This window comes from Symphalangus syndactylus, chromosome 6 (genome assembly GCF_028878055.3).
Source record: "Symphalangus syndactylus isolate Jambi chromosome 6, NHGRI_mSymSyn1-v2.1_pri, whole genome shotgun sequence".
Taxonomy (NCBI): Eukaryota; Metazoa; Chordata; class Mammalia; order Primates; family Hylobatidae; genus Symphalangus; species Symphalangus syndactylus.
The window spans coordinates 36653901-36677873 of NC_072428.2; the positions used below are offsets into that span (position 1 = coordinate 36653901).

At 43.9% G+C, this 23973-nt stretch overlaps 1 protein-coding gene and 1 non-coding gene across 2 annotated transcripts in view; one reads left to right on the forward strand and one right to left on the reverse strand.

Moving 5' to 3' along the window:
• Window positions 1–23973, reverse strand: part of NAV2 (neuron navigator 2) — a 782645-nt gene that overhangs the window by 520061 nt on the left and 238611 nt on the right. The window lies entirely within an intron of this gene.
• On the forward strand, window positions 10198–10333 carry LOC129485579 (small nucleolar RNA SNORA1). The gene has a single exon (XR_008658717.1). It is a non-coding gene; the product is annotated as a small nucleolar RNA SNORA1 (small nucleolar RNA).

Sequence of the window (23973 nt, forward strand, 5' to 3'; positions counted from 1 at the left end):
GACTTTGAGCAGAAGTTCATAGGCAGGAGCTCTGAAGGAAGGGATCGCTGGGCCAGTCCTGGGCTTCGGGTAACATCCACCTAGCTGACACCCAGCCAGACACTGTGCCCAGTGCCAGGTGTACAGAGATGACAGATAGCAGAATTCAAAGACCAGGCTGAAGCTCTTGAGAGAACAAGACTGTATCTGCTGTTCCAAGGAGGAGAAATAGTATATAAGCAAAGCTTCTGTGGAGCACTTTACAGTTTAGAAAGTGCTTTCTCATGTATTAATGATCACAAAGTCACATGGTATAGGAGAAAAAGTGATGCTGCTGCAGAAAGCCTGAGTTAAGATCTTGCCTCTACCATTTGGTGGCTACAAAACCTCCAGCTAAGAACCTCCTTAAGCTTCAATTTCTTCATCTGTAGGATAACACCAGCTAGTGTTTATTAATACCTAGTATATGCCTACTATTATAATTGCTTTTACGTGTATTAACTTATTTGATCTTCAAAAACAATACTACAAAGTAGTTACTATTGTTATCCCCATTTTGCAGGTATGGAAATTGGGGCTCAAGGAAGCTAAGAAACCCGCCCAAATCACACAAATACCCAGCAGAAGAGGTGAGATTTGAACCCAGTTACTCTGGCTCTGGAGTCCACGTTCTTAGCCACAATGCTGTACTGTAGATGATGACAGCAGCTCTTCCTCAAAAGTTTTGGAGGATCAATAAGATTAATACACATGTAACTGGCTAGAGGTTATAGGTAAATATTGGCAACTCTTATAATTTTGTCCAGTACACACAATGTTGGAGCAGTTGATTGCTTTAGCAGATGCTGTTGACACCCTGTCATATTCCCTTGGCTTAGCCTGGAGGTCATCCACAGACAGTGGGCATGTCCCTCACCTAGGGACATCCTGTCTCTGAGAGATTCTTGTGCATCAAACAGGGCAGGCCACAAGTGCTGGGGTTCTCACATCCCAGGAGAAAATCACACCCAATGAGGCAGATGAGTTGGTGCATAAACACCCCAGCTTCTTTGTTCCTCCATGGGACAATTCTGAGGTAGGTCCAACATAGTCCTTCAGAGGGCCCCTGTGGGATTGAGCCCAGCTGCCCATTATAGTGACCCACTCATTAGCACACCTTTTATTGGCTTTGTCCTTGCTGTCTCACTCCCCACTCCCTCACAGTGCTTCCTGGAATCGCTTCCCAAATAAGCTATTTGCACCTTGCACTGAAATACTTACTTCACAGTCTGTGTTGGAGGATCCAAACTAAGATACAGATGCAATTCAGTTTGGAGAGAGAGAAAAGGAAGAGATATACCCATTGAGGCTCGAGATTTTTCTGGGCAGATACTGCCAGGAGAAGAGCATCAGCCCTCGTAGTGAAGGGAAACGTTCCCAGTAACTAGAAAAATGGATCAGCCCTCCCTCATGCTGTTTCTCAAACAGAATAGTCCCTTCACCCACATTTCACCTGACACTTCAAAAAGATTGGCCATCAAGGGATTCTGGCAAGAGCCCTGATGCCTCTGGAGTAGATTACAGAAGCATTCCTTGAAACCTTGGGACGTGAGCATAAAATAAACACAAATAAGCTCCCCTTGTCTAAATAAACCAAGGTACAGTTTGATGAGGCAGTTTTCTTTTTCTCCCTACCCCTTCCACACTTCTCTCCTCAAAGGCCAGGCTTGTTTGCTTACTTATTTAATACTAAACCCTTTGTACCTTCAAAGAACGCCTTTGTGTCTGAGATGAAGTGGAGCATTTCTGCCTGCTGGACACAATTTTCCAAATGAACCTCCAAACACAGAGTAGCCCAGATTATTAACAATAAGACAACCTCGCAGTTTGGCCGGATGGATGAAACGAACAGGAGGTAAGAAGGAAAACATGAGAAAGGATGGATTTTCAGCAGGTTTTTCCAGCCAAACCGTTTGCAATTCCACTGGAAACGATTCTCAGGGGGAAAGAAACCAAAGAACATGGCGAGAATAAAAGCAAATTACTGGCTCAGCAGTGCGACGTCTTCCCTCGACAAGTTGGTCATGAGGAAAGAGGGACAGGACACATTGAAAAGGACCAACGCTGGCCAGCATGATGGCACAGAGGGCTTTGTCACCTCCAAACGTGGGTGGCCTGGGCCACAGTCCTAGGCTGGGCTCAGAAGTGCCCCTGCCATTTCATCCATCACGGAAACTGCACAAACACTAAGAACAGAGGCATTTGACTGGACCCTGACATTTCAAATGGAGAGAAGCTTTCAGAGAACACAGTTGGAACCAAAAATCAACACAAGGATCACCAAACGCACACACACACAGGCCGTAAAAGAAAGTATTATGCAGAGCCAACTAAAGAAAAATCACAGGGGTATTTGCATTGTGAAGCATCCCATTCTCTAATGGGTCAAGTCCTTTACATAAGAGGCAGGATAACCTACTGGTCAAAAGCTTGGTGGTAGAGTCAAACTCCCCGGGAGGGAATCTCCCTAGCTCTGCCACATATGGGCTGGGTGACCTTGAGCAAATTCCTTAATCTTTCTGTGTGCTTCCATTTCCTCATCTGCAAATGAGGGCTGATAATTATATTAACCTCAGAGCATTGTCTGTGAGGATTAAATGAATAAATACATACATATCACCTAGAAGAAGGTCTGGCATGCCCAACACATGTTAGCTCTGATCGCTACATAACTTCAGCAGACAATAACTCATCAGCAGTACAATAGCTTCCCAGGTACAATAGGATAAAAGTTAAAAAGGCAAAGCAGCATAAAAGCAGGTCAGACTGAAAAAGAATTCCCTGAAGCTAGGAGACTATCTTACTTCAAACAAAGCACAGTGACCATCTTACCTGTGTACAGTTTCCTCGGCTCACAGACGGCTATTCGCTGTGGGTGCCACAAGTGCAGTGTGAGCTCTGAGGACCCCCTGGTACCCCCAGGTTCTCTTTGGCATGCCTGAAAGGTCTGTTGGACTGCAGATCAGAAGTGTGGCTGAGGCTGGGGCACTGCCCTTGAGGAAGAGACGGCACACCCCCTCCCCTCTCCCGGCTCCCAAAAGCCGCTCTTCCATCTGGCTGTGCCTGTCACTGTCAGGGGGCGGCGGCATCTGCCTCTGAGCTGGTCAGTGGCTGGGGCCTGGTCCCCCAGGGCAGCGGAAGGGCATGCCATTGGCATGGGTCATAACTGGAGGCCAGCTCCCCCGTGGTCTCTCTGTGCAGAGAATGCTATGTCCAGACCCACCTGCCCTTGAGAGCACGGCCCCATCCCTGTCCTTAGCTCAAGACAGGGGCCCAGGATTTTCTTTACAGAGGTGAGAAATGGCCACAGCCATTTCTCCACTCATCTCAGACAAACACATGCACCCCAGTGAAACTCGCAGTTCTGTGCAGACATTCCTCACGCATCCCCGATCCTCCCCACCTCCTTCAGCTAAAAATGCCCACTTGTTTAGACTTCCGCAGCTTGGGAATGAAGCTGGAATTAAAACAGAGACAAAGGTCCACTATCAGTAATTATTTCTGAAGTAACAAGCAACTAATTGGGACTTACTGTTATTAAGAACCTATACGGCAGGCAGTAATTAAACTGCAGCTAACGAGAATTTCTGCACCAGGCTCTGCAGCCACCACATGGCTATTCTCCTCATCCTGGGTGGAAGGGTCTGTTGTTGGAGGAAATGAATGGCTTCTTCATAGCCCTCCAAGAGATATTAGTCATATTGGAGATTTCTGTCCCAGGGAAGTCAGTAAGATGGGGCAGTGGGGCAAGACAAGGCATAAATATGAGAAGCCCAGGAACACATGGAGGTTTCTAGATTGGCTATTATCCTCTGGATGGTGACATCATGCCTCTGGGAAATGGCTGTGGGATACTGTCAAGTCAGTAGGTAAACAGCCGAATCGACTCTTTCATAAATAGATTTATTGAGCACCTCTTATGTGTTAGGAGCTCCAGGAGATGCGTTTATATACATTATTTCATTTACTCTTCCTAGCAGCCTGAGGAAGGAAGTACCACTAGGCCCTGTTTTACAGATGAGGAAACTTGGCTCAGAGAGACAAAGTCACCTATGGAAACTCACCTGGCTGCTGAGCAGAGTGAAGCCAGAGTTGGATCCAGAAGGAAGGAAAAACTTGGAGTCACATTCTTGTATGCAACACAGCAAAGGGAGGCAGTTGGTGGAGTCAGTGGGGCCAGCTAGGTGTGGCCACCTTCTAGCCTCCTGGTGAGCTTGTTTAGCTACCAAAACATTCTGTGCCTCCATTTCTGCATCTGTATAGTGGGGATAGTTACACCTACCTACTGGATTTGCTGTAAAGACGAACAGTCTGCAGGTAAAGTGTTTAGCCCAGGGCTTGGTGCATGGTAAACACTCAATAAAGTCCAGTTGTTACTCTAGGTGCTCTACAGATGCTCTCGGAAGTAGTGCTATCATTTGCTGAAACTCATTGTCTGAGCATGGCAGAGGTTTTATAATAATGAAAGCTGTGGAAGTCTCAGCAAACAGTGTCTGTCTGCCTGTGTCCCTTGGGAAGGAGGCAGACAAACCCAGCGAGCTGGTTCTGCTCTGAGGCCACTGCCCTGATGTCCGGGGCAGTGGGAGGCTGGCCAAGCTCCCAGACAGCCTGTCTCGGGCCTGGAGCACAGAGCCGTTGCCTCACCAGCTTGTAATGAACTGCGTCTCCATCCTGATTAGGGGAACAATCCTCACACAGAGAGACTCAGGGGAAGGAAATGACAACGTTGTGGGGACAGGGTATAACCTCACCTCCCAAGGAGGAGCTGGCTTCTGGGGAGCCGGTGAATTGAAGGTCACAGCCCAAGATGGTGCCCATCCCCAGGGACGAGGCTGAGCAGATTCCACTGGGACAAGTCTAGGATTTAAGAAATGTGCTAGGTCCAGCCAGGCCTCTGTATGCAAGCCTAGAAGGTAGCAGCTCATAGGCTCTGGTTTGCCAAAAAGGGCACACAAGGAAACCAACCTTCCCTGGGCACCTACCCCATATCATTCCCCATGCCAGCCTTATGACATCAACATTGTCCTGTAAAATAGAATTTTAGAGCATTGTCTTTTCCAAAACCGTGGGTTGCAGCCCATTACTGGGTTATGAAAACAATTTAGTGGGTGACTAACACCATTTTTAAAATAACGTGATTGAAAAAATAAAAAGAAAATTTCAGAGTGCATTGCACGTGGTACAGATGAGTATTGTTTTAGGAATCTTTTATTTATTTAGTGTAAGTGTGTTTGGGAGCAGAATTGTGATACAAAATATACTTTTTACTGAGAATTATGATCAAAACTTCTCAAAAGAATGCAGGCTCTGGCCAGGCACAGTGGCTTATGCCTGTAATCCCAGCACTTTGGGAGACCAAGGCAGGGCGATGGCTTAAGTCCAGATGTTTGAGACCAGCCTGGGCTGTAACATAGTGAAACCCCATCACTACAAAAAAAATTTTTTTTTTAATTAGCCATCATGGTGGTGTGTGTCCATGGTCCCAGCTACTTGGGAGGCTCTGAGGTGGGAGAATCACTTGAGCTTGGGTGGCTGAGGCTACAGTGAGTCATGATCGTGCCATTTCACTCCAGCCTGGGCAACAGAGTAAGATCCTGTCTCAAAAAATAATAATAAAAAAAGAATGCAGGCTCTGAAATTAGACTGACTGGAGACCCTGATCAAGTTGTAAAACCCCTCTGTGTCTCAGTTTCCTCATCTATAAAATGGGGATAATAATAGAACATTTCATAGTGTTGTTGCATGAAGTAAATGAGTTAATATTATAAAGTGCTTAAAGTGGTGTAGCAGACACTGCTAGCATTCATCAATTTCCCCTCAGCCAACCTCAAAGCCCCATACAGATAGTTCAGTTCCTTGTATGTGCCAATGCCTTCCTGAGTCTTTCTCCTGAGGATGCTCCCTGGTCATGGTTATATGCTTAGCCCAAGCACAGGGCAAGTCAAACGTGTGGTGGAATGAATGCCCCAGGAGTGACCCTCCACCAATGAGGACTGGAAGATGGTGGATAAACACAGCAGTGAAGATTCTGAGGTGCGTTTCTCAGTCTCTAAGAGGGTGCCCAGTGGGACCGAGTCCCCATTGCCCACCAAAACGACTCCTCCCCATCTCACTTCCCTGCTCTCTCACATTGCTTCCTGGGATCCCCTCCCATATAAACTTGCACCTAAGTCCTTGTCTTGGTGTCTAATCTTAGTTTTGATGAACTTAAGCAGATTCTGACACAAAATAAGTGCTTGATAGATGTTAGTTATTACTAATCATGTTCATCTTGAGAGAGGATCTGTGCAAGTGCTTTATGTGCAGTATTTCATTTAATCCTCACACCAAGTCCATAAAGTAGGAACTATGATTGTCCGCATTTTTCAGATAAGAAAACTGAGGCTTAGAAAAGTCGGCCGGGCACAGTGGCTCACGCTTGCAATCCCAGCACTTTGGGAGGCGGAGGCTGGTGGATCACGAGGTCAGGAGATCAAGACCAGGTTAAACCCCGTCTCTACTAAAAATACAAAAAATTAGCCGGGCGTGGTGGCAGGCGCCTGTAGTCCCAGCTACTCGGAGAGGCTGAGGCAGGAGAATGGCGTGAACCCAGGAGGCGGAGCTTGCAGTGAGCCGAGATTGCGCCACTGCACTCCAGCCTGGGCGACAGAGCGAGACTCCGTCTCAAAAAAAAAAAAAAAAGAAAAGTTAAGCAAAGTTAAGCACGCTGCTCAGGTTTACATGGCTAGAAAGGAAAGAGTTCCACCCTGAACCCATGAGTGTTACCAGTGCCCCTGTTCTCCACCTCTCCTCTCTATTTAATCTACACAATCACTCTGCCAGCTAGCTACTGTTGTCACTCCCATTTTACAGATATGGAGATGGAAAGCCCAGGGAAATTATTTGCACTCAATTCCCCCAGTATTCACTATCATGCTGGGGCTGACAACTGGTATCCTGACTCGTTACTGTGCTTTCCATGACAGCAGCAGCAGCCTGCTTCCATGTGCCCTGGAAAGAGAAGACATAGGAGAAATCCCTTCTTTAAAAAAAAAAAAAAGTCCCCGAAGTAGAAACCAGCCAGCTACCATCAAACCTTGCAGCACAGGAGAAAGGTAGGATGCAGTTGAAAAGAGACACAATTTTCAAAGACTTAGTGAAACTTACAGAAACTTAATGACACAGACAGATAGAAATCCGTTCTAGTGCTTGTGCCTCAACTCCTCAACCTGGTAAATGGGCTGATGGCCTGGTATGAAGTCCCTCTACTCATTGCTGGCCTTCACTTTCAGCTCCTCTTCCTTATCTCAAACAGCCCCACCATTCCACCAAGGTATCTTGAGCTCCTGTACCTTTGGTCTGAGTTCCATCTGCATGAAACTCACTGTGATGTTTCCCTGGAAACCTGCTGTGTGCCACACACAGTGCTAACCTCTCAGTGCCCCAACTTCCTCATCTATTAAATTGAGATAATCCTAATATCTTCTTCATGAGTTGTTGTGAGGATTAATTGAGCTAATTGTGCAAATCCCATAGCTGGCAAAGGGCCTATATCTAGTATATATAAAGAATACCCAGAACTCCACATTAAAAAACAAACAATCCAACCAGAAGATGGGTAAATGACGTGTGGAGACATTTTACTGAAAAGAATATACAGATGGCAAATAAACAGTGAAAAAATGTTCAACATCACCAGCTATTAGGGAGATGGAAAGTCAGACCATGATGAGGTGTCACTACATACCTTCTAGAACAGATAAAATTAAAATAGTGGCAACACCAAATTCCAGCAAAGATGTAGAGACACTGAATCACTCATACATTGCTGGTGGGAATGTAAAATGGTACAGCCACTCTCGGAAAGAGTTTGACTTCCTTCTTAAAACACTAAACATATACTAACCATGTAACTCAACAATGGCACCCCCAAGCATTTATCCCAGTGAGACGAAGACTTATATTCAAAATAAAAATCTATACACAAATATTTATAGCTGCTTTATACGTCAAAGCCAAAAACTGGAAACAACCCAGATACTTTTCCTGGTTAAACCATGGTCTGTCAGTCAGTCATGTATCAGTGGTATATCGGTGTATATCAGTGGTATATTGGTGGCATATCCACGGAACAGAACTCACCAGGAACAGAGGAATGAACTATAGACAGACAACCTGAATGGATCTCAAAGGCATTATGCTGAGTGGGAAAAAAAAAAAAGCCAATCTTAAAAGGTCATATACTTTGCCCTTCCACTTAGATAACATTGTTGAAATGACAACATTTTGCAGATAGAAAACATACTAATAGTTGGTTGCCAGGGGCTGGGGGTGGCAGAAGGGAGAGGGGTGGGTATGACTCTGAGGGGGCTGCACAAGGGAGATCTTTGTGGACATGGGAGAGTTCTGTATCTTGATTGTGGTGGTGATTGTGTAAGATTCTCACAATTTTACACAAGTGAGAAAAGGACACAGAACAATACTCACACAGTCAATTGCCTGGTTCTGAAACTGTACTATAATTATGTAATGTGTAAACATTGGAGAAAACCAGGTGAAAGGGACCTCTCAGTTCTATCTTTACATGGGATCTCTCAGTACCATCTTTGCAACTTCCTGCAAATCTATCATTGTTTCAAAATTTTTAAAAATGTTTTAAATGAGCTACTTGTAAAAAGCTTAGAGCAGTGCCTAAATGAGCACTTAGTCAATATCAGCTCTCATTACTATTATTTTATTTTCATTATTACTTCATACAAGTCATCTTAGTTAATGCTAACAATAAACTTGCCACAAGTTTTTTAAAAATCCCTATTTTACAGGTGGGAATAGTGAAACTCAGACATATTAGATAACTTGTCAGTTTGCATACCCAGAGAGACCTAGGAATTAAAAAGGCCAAGTTCATGGACTTCCCCCAAACATTAAACTATGAAGACCAGTAAGATAAAAATCTTTGCCCACATCGAGCTTTATAACATAGTGGGGGCAATGACAAAAATATAATTCAGATTCAAGTGGAATGTCACATACTGTATAAGTTCTATGGGAGGACAGGAAATGGAGGAATAAAAAATTCTGAGGTGATCTAGGAAGGCTTCCTAGAAGAGGTGGCATTTGGAATTGTTTTGAGGATTGAGTAGGAGCTTAGTAGGTGTGGAAGAAGGCAGTGATGCAGGAAAGGGTATTCCAGGCAGAGAGAACCTGATCATTAAGCGGCGGGAGTGCTTAAACAACAGTAACAAGCCCAAGGTGGCTGAAGCAGCCGGTATGTGACCAGAGGAAGATGCAGATGAAGGACAAGCAGAGGATAGTCAATGAAGATAGGCGCTGAACGAGCAACAAATCAATACTGAATCAATCAAAGGGACGAATATGGGCACCTCTATGTGGCCTGCTTCAAGCTAGATTCAATGATTATCCAAACATATGTGGATGCTGGCCATGCAGATGTTATTCTGGGAGGGAAGATCAATAAGTGTGATGGGGTCAGGACTTAACTGTGGATTGGGCTTGTATCCTTAGCTTTTGCTCATTGTGGCCTCCATAGCCTGCCTTGGAAGTTGAATGGCCAATGTCTAAAGTGCATGTGCAATTATGACAGCATACACAACAAGCAGCCAGCCATCTGTATATGCTGAAAAGCCAGGCAGAACTCTGCTGTGGGTCTTGAGGTCCCAGGAAGCAAAGAGATCTTCCATTTCAGGACCTCAAGATGAAGTGTCTCAGGGTCCTTCCAAGGCTCAGCCCTAGCAGATCCTGAAGGCAAACCCCTACTTTTTATTGGTTTTAGGGTCCCACAATGGTTGTTCTGGACTTTGGAATCTTATCTTTCAAGTCCTGATCCCTATCACACTTACACTAATTGATCTTTCCCCCTAGACAATAACGTCCGCATGGTCAGGATCTAATCTGTTTGGGTCATCATTGAATCCAGCTTGAAGCAGTTCACATAGAGGTGCCCATATTCAGATCCCTTTGATAGATCCAATATTGATTTGTTGGTCATCTGCTATTCTCAGATTAGAGGTGAGGAAATAAGACAGTTCCTAAGTAGAGAAGAGACAACCATGGCACACTGCACACAGGACAGTGACAGCGCCTGACCATCTAGAGAAAAAAGAATGAGAAACTCTCCTGGACTGTGACAAATGAAGGCAGTCACATCTGCATAGCTTATCCTAAGAACTGTGAAGGTGATGCCCCATTCTCAAGGAGAATAGGCACTGTCGATCATGCCATCCAGAGATTGTTAATGGGGCTACATGGAGAAACAAGCTATGTTTCCATTCACAGCAAACACATCACAGTGGTGACAATGAGACCTGTAACATTTCTGCTAAAGTCACGAGTGAAAATGGGATGCAACACAACTTCAACATTAGAAAAATATTAAAGAATAATGCATTTTTGCTCATTAGCCAAAATAGCAATATGCTTTCTACAATTCAACTGCTAGAGCCCTAAAGTGAATTATTTGAAGAACTAGACCCTAAAGATTCTGGGTAGGAAATTTGTAAAGTATTTCATCAGTATGTCTGTATTGAAGTGGAGATAAAAGAAGCCCAACTAAGATGGACAGAATGACTGTGGATTCAGCATGAATCTCTGGAAAGGCCTATCTTGAAGATAAAACTTGACTCAAGATTTGGAGGAACTAAGATGACCCTGATGGGCAGTGGAATGAATCACAACATGTAAAATTCCTTAAATGAAAATGTATTGACTTAAAGAAAAAACCATAATGGTGGTATTTGGTTGTTTGTGAGCTGTTGCTCAAATACCTTCCTCACTTCTCCATATCTGCCTTGGTTTGCCTTTACCACACTGTCCCCCAGGGCCTGCTCAGTTGATGCTTTTGGAAAATGGATTTTGAGCTGTAAAAGACAGCTTTTCCAGATACAAACTCAAGCTTCTGAAGCAAGAATTGGATTAAAAAGAGCAACTGAAAAAGACCTCAGAGAGCCTCCGGGACAATTGCTTTTAATCTGGGTTTCCTGGAGCTTAAAGGTTCTGCAGAGTTGCCTGGGGTGCGGGGAGCTGGGAGGCAGTCCTGGGTAAGGGGGATGCTAAAGCGACAAGGCTCAGGGTCTCCACCTTCCAGCCAGAAGAGCTCAATGTGACCTTTTTCACCCACTGAGTTTCCAAATCTGTTAGGAGAGAGATTCCAAGGTTTAAGGTTTAAAACCGACTAAGCTAGTCTAACACCATCATCATATCATAATTTTAAAAATAGCTGATTGTGAGTGTTTAGTGTGTGCCAGGAACCGTTATAAATGCTTTACATGCATTACCTCATCTAATCCTCGCAGCAGCTCTAAAAGGTAGCTACTATTATTATCTCAGTTTTACAGAGGAGAAAACGTCGGCACAGTGGTTAAGTACTTTGACCAATGCTCGCAGATCACAGGTGAGGAAGCCTAGCCTGGGACCCACACAGCCAGTTCCTGAGCCTACACAATTCACCACTACACAAGACTGAGGAAGTTGAGGCACAGAGAGAGGCAGAAACTTGCCCCAGGCCCCATGGTGAGCTCAGGGCTGAGCCTAGGCTGGAATCCCGCCTCCTGAGCCCTCTTGCGTGCTTCTTCCTCCTGACATTCCCCTTCCCTCTCTCCTTCTTTACCCTACAGTGTGTCTTCTCGAACCAACTTACAGGTGGCTTTAAATAGACCATCCCTTGGTTACCAAGCATCTGTGCTCCCACGCTGGGAGCAGCTGAAGGAGATGGAGCTGTGATGGCTGATCGGCTTCTGGGCCCCTGTTCTGAAAGGGGCTGTGGCTCTCTCTTGGCTGCAGCCTCACTTCCCACCTGCTGCTCTAGTTGTAGAGGCCCTTCACCATTTGCACGCTGACTATCCAGGCTCACCTACACATGCTCTTGCTATTGTGGATATGGATATGCCCTGTTCCTTTGACCATGCCATTCCCACTGCTGGGAATCCCTTTCCCGCTTTGTCAGCCTGGCATACTCCTCCTCAAATGTCCTTTTTCCAGGGCCCTGACCTTCCTGACCTCCCTTCCAAGGCAGAATCAATCACACCTTCCCCAGCACTCTCCACATCACAGCACAGATTACTCTGTATTCTAACCACTGATTGAATTTATTTCCTTGATTAAAAATCATGCAGGTGGTCCCATTTTTCCTTTGGTAAAGTCAGGATAGCTCCTACAATCTGACTCTGGTTCAGTTGGGAGGTTTTTTTTGTTCAGTTGGTTGGTTGTTTGGTTGGTTTTTTGTTTGTTTTTTTGTCTTCCTAAAATTCTGTCATTAAATTGATAAACTGTTTTGTAACCTATCATCTTAGGATACAAGAAATATAGGACTTCTCTGTCTCCCTCTAGACTGTGAGCTCACCTGGGTTGAGGGCTGTGATTCAATGTCTCTGGATCCCCAGCAGCCAGCACAGAGGAGGCACAGAGGAAGCACCAAGTATGGTGAGTCGTGGTGCTCAGGGGCTGGACGGTGCCCTCTGTGCCCAGATCTCCATGGGAGGCATCCCAGAGGCCTAGGAGAACCCCAGCCATCTACCTATTGCCCATTGAGTTCATGAAACTACCTTATGATATACGGAAAGAAACATGGGCAAGGAAAGCAGGCTTCTTTTTCCCCCTCTAACCTGGCACAAATGAGGTTGACCAAGCCCAGCAAGATTCCAAACCACATCACACCCCATGCTCTGACTCCTTTCTTTTTTCTTAGAGATAGCTACAATCGTTGACTTTTTCCTAGCAGTTAGCTCTCTTAAATTCTCTATCTCTAAGAGAATTTTCCAGCAGACCTTCCACCCATTTTCTATCCTTTTTCATTCTGCCTCCAGGGACCTTCTAGGCCCTCCAACCTATGTCTCCAATGGTGGTTGTGTACCACTTCTCTTTGACTCAGCCCTATACATATGAGGATCTTAGACTTGATAGGGTCTAGCAGATTACACAGGACTTTGTTTATCATTTTCCTTTTCTCTGCCTATGGCAGACATTACTAATCAATCACAGCATGCTTGCCTTCAGAATTCATCTCCAGGAAGCCATTTCCAAGCGGGTTGGCTCACGAGCTGGGTCATTTTTTCAGCTGTGGGCCTAGATGCCCTCTAAGGGAACCTCTAATCAGAGATCCTTGGGTAAAACACCCATACACCAGATTGTTTTGGATACTCCCAAATTTATATAATTTTAAATTTCTCTTTAATAAAAGCAAATTGTAAAATGGATGAGTAACTAATTCAGGATTTTGTGGGAGCAGGAGGAGGAACATTGGACTAACCAGTGGACTCTGGGCTCAACAGATGTACTTTTGAAGTGGCCCGAAATAGTTGACCAGGAATTTGGCTTTTCTGTCAGGTGACCCAAGTCAGGGAAGAAAGGAATAGAACTGGTGGGATAATCATTCATTCATTTCTTTCACAAACATTTACTGAGCACCTATTACATGCTAGACACTGATCAAAGGGCAAGAGATTTGCAGACGAAGACAGTGATAGCCCTCATGGTTGACCAGGTACTAGACCCAATGGCACTCTATTTGCATATCACATTTAATTTTTTATGGCCTCAGTTTTGGCACATTTCCCTTACTAGAACTTATTGGCCTCCATAATCTACATTCTCTCTTTCTTAGTACAGTGGAACCTTAAGATGGAACAAGGCTGGATTCCTGAATCATTGGGTGGAGAAGAGCTATCCACTGATTAGAAATGTTAGCTTTGGACTAAAATGTGGATGAGAACTAAATTTCTATTGTGTTTGTGCCTTTATACATTGTGGTACCTTCTTGTTACAGAAGCTTGTGTTATCCTAATTAACACATTTTCTGTGTGCAGTCAGTCTCATTGTGACTTTGGTCTGGAAATGTCTTTGTAGCTCCACTGCTTACATTCAGAAGAGTTGTTGGGATTGGGTACCCAAAGGAAATATTCATCAGCCATGAATTCACCCTTGAAGTCAGATGCTTTCATCCCAGACCGTAAGAGTTTTCTATGAGGACGAAAAAGCCATGATGAAATGAACTTTCAATCTTTTAGAGAAAAATGTGGAGCCGGGAGCCAAGGTGGCCGAATAGGAACAGCTCCAGTCTACAGCTCCCAGCATGAGCGACGCAGAAGGTGGGTGATTTCTGCATCTACAACTGAGTTACCAGGTTCATCTCACTGGGGAGTGTCAGACACTGGGTACAGGACAGTGGGTGCAGCTCACCGAGCATGAGCTGAAGCAGGGCAACGCATCGCCTCACCTGGAAAGTGCAAGGGGTCAGGGAATTCCCTTTCCTAGTCAAAGAAAGGGGTGACAGCACCTGGAAAATTGGGTCACTCCCACCCTAATACTGGGCTTTTCCAATGGTCTTAGCAAACGGCACAGCAGGAGACTATATCCCGCGCCTGGCTCGGAGGGTCCTACGCCCACAGAGCCTTGCTCATTGCTAGCACAGCAGTCTGAGATCAAACTGCAAGGTGGCAGCAAGGCTGGGGGAGGGGTGCCCGCCATTGCTGAGGCTTGAGTAGGTAAACAAAGTGGCCGGGAAGCTCAAACTGGGTGGAGCCCACCTCAGCTCAAGGAGGCCTGCCTGCCTCTGTAGACTCCACCTCTGGGGGCAGGGCATAGCGAAACAAAAGGTAGCAGAAACCTCTGCAGACTTACATGTCCCTGACTGACAGCTTTGAAGAGAGTAGTGGTTCTCCCAGCACGCAGCTGGAGATCTGAGAATGGACAGACTGCCTCCTCAACTGAGTCCCTGACCCCTGAGTAGCCTAACTGGGAGGCACGCCCCAGTAGGGGCAGACTGACACCTTACACGGCTGGGTACTCCTCTGAGACAAAACTTCCAGAGGAACGATCAGGCAGCAACATTTGCTGTTCACCAACGTCTGCTGTTCTGCAGCCTCTGCTGCTGATACCCAGGCAAACAGGGTCTGGAGTGGACCTCCAGCAAACTCCAACAGACCTGCAGCTGAGGGTCCTGACTGGTAGAAGGAAAACTAACAAACAGAAAGGACATCCACCCCAAAAACCCATCTGTACATCACCATCATCAAAGACCAAAGGTAGATAAAACCACAGAGATGGGGAAAAAACAGAGCAGAAAAACTGGAAACTCTGAAAATCAGAGCGCCTCTCCTCCTCCAAAGGAACACAACTGCTCACCAGCAACGGAACAAAGCTGGACAGAGAATGACTTTGATGAGTTGAGAGAAGAAGGCTTCTGATATTCCAACTACTCTGAGCTAAAGAAGGAAGTTCGAACCCATGGCAAAGAAGTTAAAAACCTTGAAAAAAAATTAGACGAATGGCTAACTAGAATAACCAATGCAGAAAAGTCCTTAAAAGACCTCATGGAGCTGAAAACCATGGCACGAGAACTACGTGACAAATGCACAAGCCTCAGTTGCCGATTCAATCAACTGTAAGAAAGGGTATCAGTGATGGAAGATCAAATGAATGAAATGAAGTGAGAAGAGAAGTTTAGAGAAAAAAGAATAAACGAATAAAGCCTCCAAGAAATACGGGACTATGTGAAAACACCAAATCTACATCTGATTGGTGTACGTGAAAGTGATGGGGAGAATGGAACCAAGTTGGAAAACACTCTGGAGGATATTATCCAGGAGAACTTCCTCAACCTAGCAAGGCAGGCCAACATTCAAATTCAGGAAATACAGAGAATGCCACAGAGATACTCCTCGAGAAGAACAACTCTGAGACACATAATTGTCAGATTCACCAAAGTTGAAATGAAGGAAAAATGTTAAGGGCAGCCAGAGAGAAAGGTCAGGTTACCCACAAAGGGAAGCCCATCAGACTAACAGTGGATCTCTCAGTAGAAACTCTACAAGCTAGAAGAGAGTGGGGGCCAATATCCAACATTCTTAAAGAAAAGAGTTTTCAACCCAGAATTTCATATCCAGCCAAACTAAGCTTCATAAGTGAAGGAGAAATAAAATCCTTTACCGACAAGCAAATGCAGAGAGATTTTGTCACCACCAGGCCTGCCCTAAAAGAGCCCCTGAAGGAAGCACTAAACATGGAAAGGAACAACCGGTACCAGCCACTGCAAAAACATGCCAAATTGTAAAGACCATCAAGGCTAGGAAGAAATTGCATCAACTAACGAGCAAAATACCCAGCTAAATTCATAATGACAGGATCAAATTCATATATAACAATATTAACCTTAAATGTAAATGGGCTAAATGCTCCAATTAAAAGACACAGACGGGCAAATTGGATAAAGAGTCAAGACCCATCAGTGTGCTGTATTCAGGAGACTCATCTCATGTGCAGAGACACATATAGGCTCAAAATAAAGGGATGGAGGAATATCTACCAAGCAAATGGAAAACAAAACAAAAAGCAGGGGTTGCAATCCTAGTCTCTGAAAAAACAGACTTTAAACCAACAAAGATCCAAAGAGACAAAGAAGGCCATTACATAATGCTAAAGGGATCAATTCAACAAGAAGAGCTAACTATCCTAAATATATATGCACCCAATACAGGAGCACCCAGATTCATGAAGCAAGTCCTTAGAGACCTACAAGGAGACTTAGACTCCCACACAATAATAATGGGAGACTTTAACACCCCTCACTGTCAACATTAGACAGATCAATGAGACAGAAAGTTGACAAGGATACCCATGAATTGAACTCAGCTCTGCACCAAGCGGACCTAATAGACATCTACAGAACTCTCCACCCCAAATCAACAGAATATACATTCTTTTCAGCACCACACCACACCTATTCCAAAATTGACCACATAGTTGGAAGTAAAGCACTCCTCAGCAAATGTAAAAGAACAGAAATTATAACAAACTGTCTCTCAGACCACAGTGCAATCAAACTAGAACTCAGAATTAAGAAACTCACTCAAAACCACTTAACTACATGGAAACTGAACAACCCGCTCCTGAATGACTACTGGGTACATAACGAAATGAAGGCAGAAATAAAGATGTTCTTTGAAACCAACAAGAACAAAGACGCAACATACCAAAATCTCTGGGACACATTCAAAGCAGTGTGTTGAGGGAAATTTATAGCACTAAATGCCCACAAGAGAAAGCAGGAAAGATCTAAAATTGACACCCTAACATCACAATTAAAAGAACTGGAGAAGCAAGAGCAAACACATTCAAAAGCTAGCAGAAGGCAAGAAATAACTAAGATCAAAGCAGAACTGAAGGAAATAGAGACACAAAAAACCCTTCAAAAAATCAGTGAATCCAGGAGGTGGTTTTTTGCAAAGATCAACAAAATTGATAGACCGCTAGCAAGACTAATAAAGAAGAAAAGAGAGAAGAATCAAATAGGTGCAATAAAAAATGATAAAGGGAATATCACCACTGATCCCACAGAAATACAAACTACCATCAGAGAATACCTCTCTGCAAATAAACTAGAAAATCTGGAAGTAATGGATAAACACCTCTATGCAAATAAACTCAAAAATCTGGAAGAAATGGATAAATTCCTTGACACATACACTCTCCCAAGACTAAACCAGGAAGAAGTTGAATCTCTGAATAGACCAATAACAGGCTCTGAAATCGAGGAAATAATTACTAACTTACCAACAAAAAAAAAGCCCAGGACCAGACAGATTCGCAGCTGAATTCTACCAGAGGTATAAGGAGGAGCTGGTACCATTCCTTCTAAACTATTCCAATCAATAGAAAAAGAGAGAATCCTCCCTAACTCATTTTATGAGGCCAGCATCATCCTGATACCAAAGCCTGGCAGAGACACAACAAAAAAAGAGAATTTTAGACCAATATCCCTGATGAACATCAATGCAAAAATCCTCAGTAAAATACTGGCAAACCAAATCCAGCAGCACATCAAAAAGCTTACCCACCATGATCAAGTGGGCTTCATCCCTGGGATGCAAGGCTGGTTCAACATACACAAATCAATAAACGTAATCCAGCATATAAACAGAACCAACGACAAAAAGCACATGATTATCTCAATAGATGCAGAAAAGGCCTTTGACAAAATTCAACAACCCTTCACGCTAAAAACTCTCAATAAATTAGGTATTGATGGGACATATCTCAAAATAATAAGAGCTATCTATGACAAACCCACAGCCAATATCATACTGAATGGGAAAAACTGGAAGCATTCCCTTTGCAAACTGGCACAAGACAGGGATGCCCTGTCTCACCACTCCTATTCAACATAGTGTTGGAAGTTCTGGCCAGGGCAATCATGCAGGAGAAGGAAATAAAGGGTATTCAATTAGGAAAAGAGGAAGTCATATTGTCCCTGTTTGCAGATGACATGATTGTATGTCTAGAAAACCCCATCGTCTCAGCCCAAAATCTCCTTAAGCCGATAAGCAACTTCAGCAAAATCTCAGGATACAAAATCAATGTGCAAAAATCACAAGCATTCTTATACACTAGTAACAGACAAACAGAAAGCCAAATCGTGAGTGAACTCCCATTCACAATCGCTTCAAAGAGAACAAAATACCTAGGAATCTAACTTACAAGGGACGTGAAGGACCTCTTCAAGGAGAACTACAAACCACTGCTCAATGAAATAAAAGAGGATACAAACAAATGGAAGAACATTCCATGCTCATGGGTAGGAAGAATCAATATTGTGAAAATGGCCATACTGCCCAAGGTAATTTATAGATTCAATGCCATCCCCATCAAGCTGCCAATGACTTTCTTCACAGAATTGGAAGAAACTACTTTAAAGTTCATATGGAACCAAAAAAGAGCCCGCATTGCCAAGTCAATCCTAAGCCAAAAGAACAAAGCTGGAGGCATCACGCTACCTGACTTCAAACTATACTACAAGGTACAGTAACCAAAACAGCATGGTACTGGTACCAAAACAGAGATATAGACTAATGGTACAGAACAGAGCCCTCAGAAATAATGCCGCATATCTACAACTATCTGATCTTTGATAAACCTGAAAAAAAAACAAGAAACGGTGAAAGGATTCCCTATTTAATAAATGCTGCTGGGAAAACTGGCTAGCCATATGTAGAAAGCTGAAACTGGATCCCTTCCTTACACCTTATACAAAAATTCATTCAAGATGGATTAAAGACTTAAATGTTAGACCTAAAACCATAAAAACCCTAGAAGAAAACCTAGGCAATACCATTCAGGACATAGGCATGGGCAAGGGCTTCATGTCTAAAACACCAAAAGCAATGGCAACAAAAGCCAAAATTGACAAATGGGATCTAATTAAACTAAAGAGCCTCTGCACAGCAAAAGAAACTACCATCAGAGTGAATAGGCAACCTACAGAATGGGAGAAAATTTTTGCAATCTAGTCATCTGACAAAGGGCTAATATCCAGAATCTACAATGAACTCCAACAAATGTACAAGAAAAAAACAAACAACCCCATCAACAAGTGGGTGAAGGATATGAACAGACACTTCTCAAAAGAAGACATTTATGCAGCCAAAAAACACATGAAAAAATGCTCATCATCACTGGCCATCAGAGAAATGCAAATCAAAACCACAATGAGATACCATCTCACACCAGTTAGAATGGCCATCATTAAAAAGTCAGGAAACAACAGGTGCTGGAGAGGATATGGAGAAATAGGAACACTTTTACACTGTTGGTGGGACTGTAAACTAGTTCAACCATTGTGGAAGTCAGTGTGGTGATTCCTCAGGGATCTAGAACTAGAAATACCATTTGACCCAGCCATCCCATTACTGGGTATATACCCAAAGGACTATCAATCATGCTGCTATAAAGACACATGCACACATATGTTTATTGCAGCACTATTCACAATAGCAAAGACTTGGAACCAACCCAAATGTCCAACAATGATAGACTGGATTAAGAAAATGTGGCACATATACACCATGGAATACTATGCAGCCATAAAAAAGGATAAGTTCATGTCCCTTGTAGGTATGTGGATGAAACTGGAAACCATCATTCTCAGCAAACTATCGCAAGGATGAAAAACCAAACACCGCACGTTCTCACTCATAGGTGGGAATTGAACAATGAGAACACATGGACACGGGAAGGGGAACATCACACACTGGGGCCTGTTATGGAGTGGAGGAGGGGGGAGGGATAGCACTAGGAGATATACCTAATGTTAAATGAGGAGTTAACGGGTGCAGCACACCAACATGGCACATGTATGCATACGTAACAAACTTGCACGCTGTGCACATGTACCCTAAAACTTAAAGCATAATAATAAAAAAACTTTAAATTTAAACTTTCAAAAGAAATTAAAGGAGATTAAGAGAAATTTGTTAAACAAGATACAAAGAGTGCTAATCGTTAAAGATGAGATTGATAAGTCAACGCCATTAAAACCAAGAACTTATGCTAAGAATACTTTAAAGAAAGTGAAAAAACCAAGTCACATGCAGGAAGAAGATATTTGCAATTATATAACAACCTACAGATTAGTATATGAAATATAAGGAACTCCTACAAATCGACAAGATAAAGCAAACAATTCAATAGGAAACTGGGTAAAAGACGTGAACAGACATCTCACAGAAAAGGAGACACATGTGGCCAATTAATATAAAAAGAGATTATCCACCTTGTTAGTAATCAGAGAAATACACATCAAGCCAAAATGCTATTTTGTATCCATTAGCTTAGGAAAAATAAGAACCAAATGTAGGATAGGATGAGTATCCTATGAGTAGGCTTACACATTCCGGCAGGAGGATAAATTATTATAGTCACTTTGGAAAATAATTTTGCATTGCTGGTAAAGTTGAACATTCACATACCTTTTACTCAGCAGTTTTACTCCTGAGTGTATTCCCAAGAGAAAATCTTGTTCACGTGCCAATGAAGACAATGTTCAAGAAGGTCTACACAGTACTCCCCATAATAGCAAAAAAGTGGAAACAACTGAAATGCTGACTGACAAGAAAATAAATCAAATTGCCTAAGATAGTGCCTGGTACACAATAAACACTCAATAAATGATAGCTGCTATGGTTTGAATATTCATTCCCTCCAAAACTCATGTTGAAATTTAACCCCCAATGTGGCAGTATTGAGAGATTAATGGATTAATGGGTTATGGGTGTGGGACTGGTGCTTTGCAAGAAGAGGAAGACAGACCTGAGCAAGCACGCTCAGCCCCTCACCATGTAATGCCTTGAGCTACCTTTGGACTTTTCATAGAGTCCCTACCTGATGGGGCCCCTTGATCTTGGACTTCTCATCCTCCATAACTGTAAAAAATAAATGTCTTCTTCATAAATTTAAAAAAAAAAAGAAAAATGTGATACTTCCCAGAGAAATTCCCAAGCACCATGTTCTTTTCCTGGGAAATCAATCTGGGTACAGGACAATCTTTTAGGCAGCCAGAAGCCCTTCATCTGGGTTTCAGTGACAACTGGCTGTGGCTCTCCGAGGGTACAGGCACAGTAACAACCACCTGGCAAAGAGAAATTAGCAAGTCCTGGAAGCCCCACCCCCCCGGTCGGGTCAACAGCAAGAGTCAGAGTGCCACAGAAATAAATATATCCCATTCATAGAGCTTTCCGTTTAAGAGCTTTCAAAGTCATAAAGTCTGCATAAGGCCAAAAGACACAATTGTCCAATTAGAGGTTTTGTCTAGGAAAACACATATTTTCAAAGACATCGTTTGGTCCCCATGCCAGGATCATAGCTAGACTGGTTTAATGTGCTGGGCCTCTGGGTTTTATAGTACTTTCCACTTAAGTGAGACAGGACAGAGGCCTTCTCAGAGCCTCCTGTCTCTAAGGTGGGGTCCAAGAGGGGCCAAGAGATGCTCAAAGTCAATCAGTCCCATGAGAATTCCAGAAAAGCTAGAATCTACCTAGACCAGGTCATGTAGGAGGGGAATAAAAACTAACATTTATTGGGTGCTTACTATTTACACTTACTGAATTCCAGGTTCTGTTCTAAATACCTAACACATATCATTGCATTTACTCTTTATTATTGCCTTACAAAGAAGTGTCTATTTCCTTCTATCTTCCAGAGGAGAAACGCAAGGCTTGGAAAGGTAAATCAACATACTCAAGATGATCTGGCTCGGTGAGTAGTAGGGTCAAGATTTGAACTTAGGTCTAGTGATTCTAAAACACTTCAACCTCTACAATCAGTTGCCACCCGTGACTGTCAGGGCCCTTTCTCCCTCTCTGTCCAGCTACTTGAGCTGTGTTATGAAGGGCAGAAAGACGAAGACCAAGGAAAGGCTTGTCATTAGCAGTGGGAACAAATGAAGGGAACCAGGCCTGCGAGAGAATCCCTAATATTTGCCAGGAGCCATGTTAAGCATTTACTTAAATTATCATGCTGAATTCTCGTAATAGTCCTGCAAAATAAGTCTTATTATATCCATTTGACAATTGAGACAGCTGAGGCTTAGAGAGGTTAAAAACTTTCCCAAGGCCACACAGCTCAGAAGTGGTGGAGAGTCTGCCTGAATAGACTCCTTGCTCAGAAGCATTAAGTCAGGCACTGAGCTTACCCACCTACGTACGCATCATATAGCTTTTATTCTTGGGAGGGATTTCTTTTTTTGTCAAATTCTGGCTCTACTTGTATACATTGCACTGATCACTTCCCTGATAGTCCTGGATGTTGAAACTTACACAAACACACATTTACGTTTAGGCCACTTACTAGCTGAGTAATCTTGGGTGTGTGAACATGTCCCTAAATCTCTCAGAGGGGTTTCTGCTCTCCTGGGACTCACCACTTAGACCAAAGGTAGCAAACCTTTCCTGTCGAGAGCCAGAGGGTAGATATTTTAGGCTTTAGGGCCATCCGCTCTGCATGGCAACTACTCAACCCTGCCCTGTAGTACAAAAAACAACCATAGACAATGTATAATCAATGCTATGGCCAGATTTGGCACACGAGCCTAAGTATACAGACCCCTGACCTAGATGGTCAACATATTGCACAAATAAGCATTAAATTCCCATTTTGTAAGTACTACAAATGGGAGGTGTTACTGTACTCAGAGTGTATACTTGGAGGAACTAACCTCCAGGGGATGGTGGCTGGACAATGTCACAATGTCACCACAGGGCAGGGCCAGGACTGGAGTCCAGGCATCCCGTTCTCCCACTGGGACTCACCCCCTGCATGTGTGGCCTCCTTGGTCACTAGCGAATCTCCCAAGTTGATGTCCCTTCTAGAGGCTCAGTGACATCAGGCTGCACTCAGAGAGCAGCCCAGGACATCTGCAGCTGCCTGGCTTAGCCTCTGACTGGGGCCAAGAGCCTTCTACTAGCAAATCACTGGCTCATTTCTCTCCAGCAGAGCCTGGCTCACAGCACCTTCTGGAAAGCCGTTACAGCAGCTACAGCAGCACGCGCAGCGTTAATTTATGAAAATCTCAGCTTGTAAAAGCCCAGCTCGCAGGCAGAGCCGGAGGAGGCAGAGGCACTCTGCACTGGAGATGCGTGGACTGCTATTTGCTGCTCTTACAGCCACAAAAGGAAATGCTGGCGAGGGCTTCAGAGAAGGGGTGGTGAGGAGGGGACGCTGCTGGATTTAATAGCAGGAATACGAGTCATTTGTCTTATTGTAAAATAGATGTGTGTTTGGAAGCAGAAAATGCTCTGGATCCTTTCTTTCCTCCCCTTGCAGGCATGAAAAGCCTTGAGCAAAACAAAATGCTGCTGATTTTGAGTCTATTTTGGGCGCCTGTCGCTGATTGTCTGCTTCCGAGGCCTGTGCACATGCTGCCTTCTCAAAGAATGGTTTTAACGAATTGAAATGGAATGAATGAACATCTTGCTCCTGCTGCTGCTGCCACCATTGGAACAGAAAGCAGCCCCCAACAGTGGGGCCTGGTCCATGGCTCCTCAATTCTTCCCTCTCACCCCAGATGCCCACCCAACCCACACCCCCATCCACACAGTGCTTGCTGGCGCCCGAGTTAGGCTGCTCACCCCATGCCAGGAAGCTATTTACCAAAGGAAATAACTCTGATAAAAGGGCTAAAAATAGGCAGCA